Source organism: Haliotis rufescens, unplaced genomic scaffold, assembly GCF_023055435.1.
Source record: "Haliotis rufescens isolate VD_foot unplaced genomic scaffold, xgHalRufe1.0.p SCAF_4, whole genome shotgun sequence".
NCBI lineage: Eukaryota > Metazoa > Mollusca > Gastropoda > Lepetellida > Haliotidae > Haliotis > Haliotis rufescens.
Window position 1 is genome coordinate 41038699 of NW_025964112.1, and position 8226 is coordinate 41046924.

The window sequence follows — 8226 nt, forward strand, 5'->3', positions numbered from 1 at the left end:
CAGCAATATACCAGCTATATGAGGGCGGTCTTTAAATAATCGAGTCTGGACCAGACAATCCAGTAATGACATCACGAGCATCGACCTGCACAATTGGGATAAGATGACATGCATCAATCAAGCCAGCCTGACCACCCGATTGATTTTGTGAGCAACGACCCACTGCGTTTGGGAGCCTGAGCACCCGATCCGTCTGGTTGCCTGTTATGACCAGCATAGGTTGCTGGGTAGTAATAATTCTTACCCGGAATTACCACACGTGCCATCTAAACTGACGGCCAAAAGAAACTACACCACTTTTAAAATTAAATTGCAAAAGTTTATAAACACAAGTTCAAACTAAATCAATGCAAAACACACCGTGCAAACACAACAATGCTCAATGTAGAAAGTGATACACGTCCACGGCACTCTTTTGGCAACGAACAAAGCGAAAAACACGTGCCGCTTGGGCAGTCGAGACTATACGTGCAATAAGGGTATATTAAAGTACGGACGGCATGTCAGACACCAACACTGATAAGAACCCACCACAGAAATACCACCACTGACACCCGAAAACCGCGAGTATGTACTGGGTATGTTACAGATGGGAGCCACCCATGCCCACATTGCTAGAACTTTTGGTTGCTCCCGCGTTGATGCAACGTTACAGACAGACCGGGCAGACATCAGACAGGCCAAGAACTAGACAGCCCCAGGGTAACTACGCCCAATGAAGACCGGTACTTGCGTACTTTGCATCTCTGGAATCGAATCCTAAAAGTGGGCAGGCCACTCAGGGCTCAAGGACTTAGGGCTAATAGACCTTACAGAGGACAGCTAATGACAGCGCAACAACGTCGTCAGAGATTGAAATGTACCCGGGCTGTACGTCGTTTGCAGCGATGTGAATGGTAGGGGGTCGTCTCCACTGCTGAAAGTCGGTTCTTTCTGTTCAGAGCTGATGGAAGACAGCGTGCCATATGGTTGAGGGCTGTTATGTCTTCGGGAGGAATGTGTGGGCAGGAGAGAACACCACTGGTTATCGTTACATGGATGACGTTCTTCGTCCTATCATTTCTACAACAGCTGCCACGTGGTGTCCCTTTTCAGCATGACAACGTCAGACCCCATACAGGCCGAATTGTACAGAACTTCTTTGCAGCCAGCAACTTCAACGTGTTGCCTTGGCCTGCAGGCTCCCCATACATGTCCCCCATCTGTGATGTCACGGATCGTCGTGTTCGACATATACTACATCCTCCAGCCTACCGACAAGAACTGATCAAGGCCCTCTTGCAAAACGAATAGCGATGTATCCCACGCGACGTCATTAGACGAATGACTTTTTCTGTGTGCCGGAGAAGTTTTGAGTATCTTGTAGCAGGGGGTGGTCATACACGCTATAAATGTGACGTGTCATTTTAGCGATTTTAGATGTGTGTGCCCTTTGTCCATTACTTTGAAAGCTTCTTGTTGCTACCCCACCTCAATTCGGGCAACTACCATGCCAATATCGGATGCTGTATGACTGTCATTGTAAAGTGTATTTCGTCGAGATTGTGCTCTTCATAATATACAGGTTACTCTTTTGTGGGTGTTTTGGCAGTTTCTGTAAGAGCGGGTAACTGCAAATAAAAAAAATGACATCTGCCATATATCCCCGGGAAGACAGGTACATTTTGCCAAGGCCTCAATAATTTATTCAAACCTTCAAGAAAGTGCTAAGCTTTTATGCCGTACATTCGTATATCTACATGATTTTGAGATTAATACATTGAAAATGAACGGGTCATAATATGGATGGTCTGGCTGTGCAACTCTCGGGTTTCAGTGACGTATTTTCTTGACAGTTAGTATCAGCATAAAGAGCTATTAATCAAAACATTTACAGATTTAATATCTTTCATCTGCAATGTGACCCTGAACCCCCTATCAAATGACAATAAGTTTCATATCAGTCTTCGGACGATATGAGGTGTTATACGAAGTCTTAAATATGCGTGTAGGTTATGGTTGTTTGAAATAAGATCAGCAATTTCAGAATAGTAATAAGTCTCTTTATCTTTGTCAAGAAGAATAATACGTCTACAGAATACTGCATATACTTGTACTGTAGGCCTGTATAATTGTAACAGAGACATAATTCAGAGGAAATCTCTACTAAAAGCAGAGTACATTGTCCATTGTCCACGCAATCATAAGCATGCTTATGACTAATTATTAAATAGTGATGATAAAGGTATGCACCATGTCCAACCAGTGGCACCCATCACAAACACATGCATAGGCAAGGCAAGCGTGTATCTGAACAAACACGGAAACATATTGTCAGCTTGAAGGTGAGCACAATTGATGCCCATGGCGATGTCTACTTCTTTTTTTTAAATTGTCTTATCCCTAAATTTCAGCAATCCAACATTTCACATACGACTTTGGATGGCATTTGCTTTCATTTTTTAAATAAAAATGTCTTTAACCTTTTAAAATAGACATACGGTCACCAAGTATTGTGACAAATGCCCCATTAATCAATAATGAAGCGTTTCCTTAATTTTGTCGTTTAGGATAGTAGGGTACAAATTCCACCATTATTTCTGTGTTTATAAGAATAAATTCCTTGTATGTATTGAGAATTATGATAAATATTTGTGACAGGGATTTTGTTGGTACATTGCTGCAATATATCTCTCTGTGTAAGGATTTTTATGGAGCTTTGTCTTTAGGTTTTAGAGTCAAGTCAACATTGATAGTACTGATGCGTGGTTTTGGCCGATTTCTTTTTCAGTCAATATACTGACCGAACATGTGGCATTATTACTCTTGCTCAGAAGTTGTCTGATCAAGTTTACAATATTCAAGGCCTCAGTAAAGCTTTCAAAATGTTTTATGGTAGACATGATTTAAAGCATCAGTCACTATTTTGGCTTGTACAATATGTTCCCTTGTTTTTTCAGATGAACAATTGACTTGTCTTTGCATGTGTTTGTGACGGGTACCACCGGTGGGGCAGAATACGCTCACCTTTTCGCGAACACCTGGTATCATTACTATTTGATAGTGATTCATAAACACATGCTCATGATATAGTCGGAATCGTACAATCGGCTGCTTTATACAGAGATTTCTGGGGGATATGGAAGGAGTTTTGTCGCTTTACTTATTATTGATATGTCACTTTTACCAAGTTCTTTCAATTAATGTAGGGATGCTTATACATGATGGATATGTTATTTGAGGCCTTGTCACTGGGAATAACATCACGCACAGACTTAATCTGCTCTAAAAAACATTCAACGGGTTCATCTTACCCTTTGGCGCATTTATTCGACAGCATCCATGATTATAACTTTGTGGTCCAAATTGGTAGAGGTCTGCTCAAATGTGGTCCATAACTGAATACCTGATACGGTTGTTACTGTCAACAACGGAGAAGTCACCTGTGATTAAATTACCAACAGGTTGGTAGCCGTATGATGGTTGAGTGAGTGAGTGAGTTTGGTTATACGCCGCTTTTAACATTATTTCAGCAATATCACGGCGGGGGACACCAGAAATGGGCTTCACACATCGTACCCAGTATGGTGAGTTTCGGTAGCCACTGGTAGTGGAGACCCGTGAAGAATAGGACTTCAGCAACCCATGCTTACCGTAAAAGGCGCCTATGCTTGTAAGAGGCGACTAACGGGATCGAGTGGTCAGGCTCACTGACTTGGTTGATGCATGTCATCATATCCCAATTGCGTAGATCGATGTTAATGATATCAATCAAAGGATTGTCTGGTCCAGACTCAATTATTTACAGATCGCCGCTATATAGCTGGAATATAATAAAATATAATATATATAATAATATAATATGAATGTTTGCTTTCATAATGACGTATAATGTTAATAATGTACTTATTAAGATGTCACATCATCCTTTCTTGGGCACAATCAAGTACGTCATGGATGAACTGATATGTGAACTTGTCATATGTGTCTTGAACACTAATTATTTATTTTTTTTGTCCTTCAGCTTCATAGATAGACTCCCCCAGCCATTAAGTACACTGTGTTAGGAAGTATACTTGACACGATCCTTACTTTCTGATGAATATTGAAAAGGTTTTGTCGGGTTTTTTTTATAGTTATGGCGAAATATTCACTTCACAATTATATCATTCTCCATTTCATTGTTTCGGATAGAAAAGTAAATCTAAGGTGGGCGTTTTTAAGGTTGAATATTTTCAAAATGACACTATATTTGTATTTTGGTGAAAAATGCATACGATAATAGGGTAACGAACATCCTTAAAATCAATGTGCAGATGTAAACCTAAATTTCTTGCGAATTTTAAAGCAAAATAACTTGTCTAGACTCGGCGATGAGCACATGTAAATCACTATGTAGGGACCGACCTGGTGTGTGTACGTGCGTGCGTGCGTGCGTGCGTGCGTGCGTGCGTGCGTGCGTAAAGGTAATTTTGCTTCACACAGTTGTAAAAAAGAAATTGCCGCAAAAAATATTTTGTTGCTGGATGCTTTTTAAAATAATATTTAGGCTCCTGGTTTTCTACATAAAAAAACATGTCTGGTTTGGGAGCTGTAGCTGAAAAGTATCAAGTCTCCATACAAAATTCTATTTAATTATTATTCAGTTTAGTAGATGAAGTTACATACTCTCACATAAAGTAACAAGTATACAGGACTCTGCTTTGAGCCTCGATGACCATACTACAATATTGGAAATATTGACCTTTCAGGAAACACATCAATATACGCGCGGCTGCATTTCTCATTCAGGCTTTCTTTATATCCCGACTGGATTATTGCATTGCTCTTCTGTGTGGGTTGCCAAAATACTAGATCGCAAAGATTCAGCGTGTTCAAAACGTACCTGACAGGGTGGCAACCCGTGCTAGAAAATACGAACATGTTACACTGGCTCCCGATCACAAAGCGCATCGAATTCAAAATACTTGTTAATTTACAAAGCACTTCATGACATCGGCCCACCTTATATCAGTGAATTGATACAGCGATATCAACTTGTAAGATCATTCAGGTCTGGTAACAGTCAGCTCCTGTTTGCCACAAACAAGAACTATGTCACTTGGTGACTGGTACTTTGCAAAGACCGATCCAACGCTTTGGATCATTCCTGTCAGTGCACAGATATCAACGAATTCAAAGGGCTGTTAAAGACCTATTTGTTCCAATCCGCTTACAACTCGAACTGAACTCTCTGTTTGACCACCAGACTCATGCAAAAGCGCCTTTGAGCAGATGCAATCTTTATTTTTATTAAGTAATATATATATATAGATGGATGGATGGATGGATGGATGGATGGATGGATGGATAGATAGATATAGATATATAGATATTTTATTCGTGTGGGTTACATATATGTAGCTCTAGCAAACTTATTGAACGCTAAATTATTTCAATACCTAATGGTTCTTTATCAACATTACAATGTACGTTTTAGTCAAGTAGCAAGTTTTAAGAAATTGAGGTGATCACGCTGAATCATATAATGGACAATGGATGGATGTGGACTTAAATAAGGCGCGAGCCCTCTGTCCTTTTTATGTCAATTCATGACGCATACTCTTTATATTGCTTTCCATGGGTTATTACAAGCAACTATGTCTACGTTTGCGTGCTCTAAGTGCTAGTGCTACCCTTTTCAGACTGAGTTCCATTAGAATTAAATTTTATTTATGCGGAACAGATAGGTTCTCTCGCACTGGAGGCAGATGCAAACGCCTACACTGCGATTTTTAGTCTACTAGGCGTTGCCTTGTTTCTTATTCAGTGTTGAGGAACGCAGTATCACATAAGAATCAGAGAGCGTGTCGTGCACGGCTTAATCATAGTAAAGAATTTCAGTGAATGTGAACGTAATAGTTGACAGTGACAGCAGGTAGGGAGTCATATCTGTGCAGATGGAAAACAAGGAGTTCCCACGTCTTTGTTACTCATACTTAATTCTTTTCTTGCATTACCATGCAAGGAATATCTCATATACATATAGTCGTATGGGAAAGTGCTATACAGATAAAGATAGTTGTTATTGTGTTTTCATTGATCTTAAATAGGATTGTGATTATGATCACAGAACGTTGTTATTTTAACTTTTAACTGAGAGTTTCCATGGTAAAATGTCATAATGTAATGTTCTTAAAAAATTACGGGGCTGTATAAGCTTGTGTTAAGACTCAAGGAAACAGAACCCATTTTTCCCTAGTCCAGCTGGTGCTCGCCAAGGGCGTATTTTGAGCCCTGTGAGTTTGGTTTAACGCCACTTTTAACAGTATTCCAGTTATATCGCGGCGTGTCAGCTTAATATCAGAGGAAAGCCCGAAGTGATTTATCAGATGTTTACCACTTCGGTGAAACCCACGAGCACGGGTATGGTGCTGACAAACCTAGAAACCTCATCGGGGCCAACCGAGATTCCAACCCACAATCATAGGTTTCTGGCGTGCCCAAGGGACGCAACTCTGCACAGCGAATCGCAGCGCCTTAGACGACTGGGCCACCCGTGGCCCCTGGTGTTATGAAGATCTATGAATGCATATGAACACAACACATAATCGTATTGCCGATGTCTCAGTGAACAATATAATAATAAGTGCGCAATTGAGTTTCATTCTCAGCTTCCTGGGGAGTATATAACCCAAGTCATCTGTGAGGCGCTAGAAGGTTAACAGTCACAATGACATCTCATCCTGCCGGGTACCCATTCGCTGCTGGGTGAACAGAGGCACATTTCGATACCCTCATGGGTGTCCGATGTAATTCCCTATTTTGTTTTGTACCATATACTCAAATATTCAGGTTAACACTTGACTTGCACCCGTGACGAACCGGGTTAGAATATGTCTTCAGCAACCCATGCTTGTCGTAAGAGGCGACTAACGGAATCGGGAGGTCAGGTTCGCTTACTTGGTTGATGCATGTCATCGTATCCTAGTTGCGTAGATCGATACTCATGATATCAATCACTGGAGTGTCTTGTCCAGATTCGATTATTTACTGCCGTCGTATAGCTGGAATGTTGCTGAGTGCGGCGTGAAACAACAAACAAACAACCTATCCGATGCTTTCTTGTAGCGTTAGTAACCAGTTACCATCTTTCCGAAACCTAACAGAAAACCTGTCCCTGAATGAGTTTAAATTAGCTGGGCTTGAAGCCGCTTAAAACTGTATTCCAGTTATACCACAGCGTGCCAGCTTAATCATGTGAGTTGGTCACGTGTGTTATGGGAAAATGCGAATGATGACGAAAATGTGCATTCGCCACCACTCGCCCCAACACGAGTTGGCCATGAATGAAAAAGTCCGACTCGTCTTTTTCCGCGAGCTGCGTAAAGTTATTAAGATCGACAAAAGCACAAGGACATTCGCCCCTTTTTTACATACAATGTATTAACATATACATATGTTGAAAAATATTCTAGTGAAAGTAAGAACTTGTAACCCACAATACCTGAACTTGTAACATACAATATCAGGTAATTATATGCTTAATATTTTGATATTTTAAAAAGATGCGGGTGAGATTTGGTCTTAAACAACTCATGCTCGACGTAAGAGGCGACTAAGGCATCGGGTATTCAGCTTCGCTGACTTGGTTGATGCATATCATCGTATCCTAATTGGGTGGATCGATGCCAATGATGTCACTTGATTGCCTGGTCTAGGCTCGAGTTATTACAAACTGCCGTCATATAGCTTGACTACTGCTGAGTGTGGCGTTAAACAACAAACAAACTGTGTACCCTTATTGGGTACACAAGTCCTCAAGGTGAAGATCTCGAGAGCATCAGAGCCGATCTTGAGTACACGAGTACCCATCAGAGATTCATCAGTGAATGGGATGGAATCAGTTTTAAAAAACATACGTAGTCCTATTATCAGCGCCAAGTACATTAACTCGTTCTCAACGCTATTCTTTAAAATAGACACAAAATTAAGTTTAAGAGCACAAATTATCTGTAATCTTTGGCTTAACAAATACTGACGTAGGGTAGTAATCATACTGCCATTCCCAGCAAGGGCGGAGGGGGATGAGGGTGACACCGCTGTTTGGGACAGGGCGGATGCACATGCAGCGTTTTAATATGTTTAAACTCTGACGTATGAAAGGATAAAATGTATGAATGTTAATTGTTTAATCTAATATGGAGGTGCGCACCCTTGTATTTACCACACACGCACGCACGCACGCACGCACGCACGCACGCACGC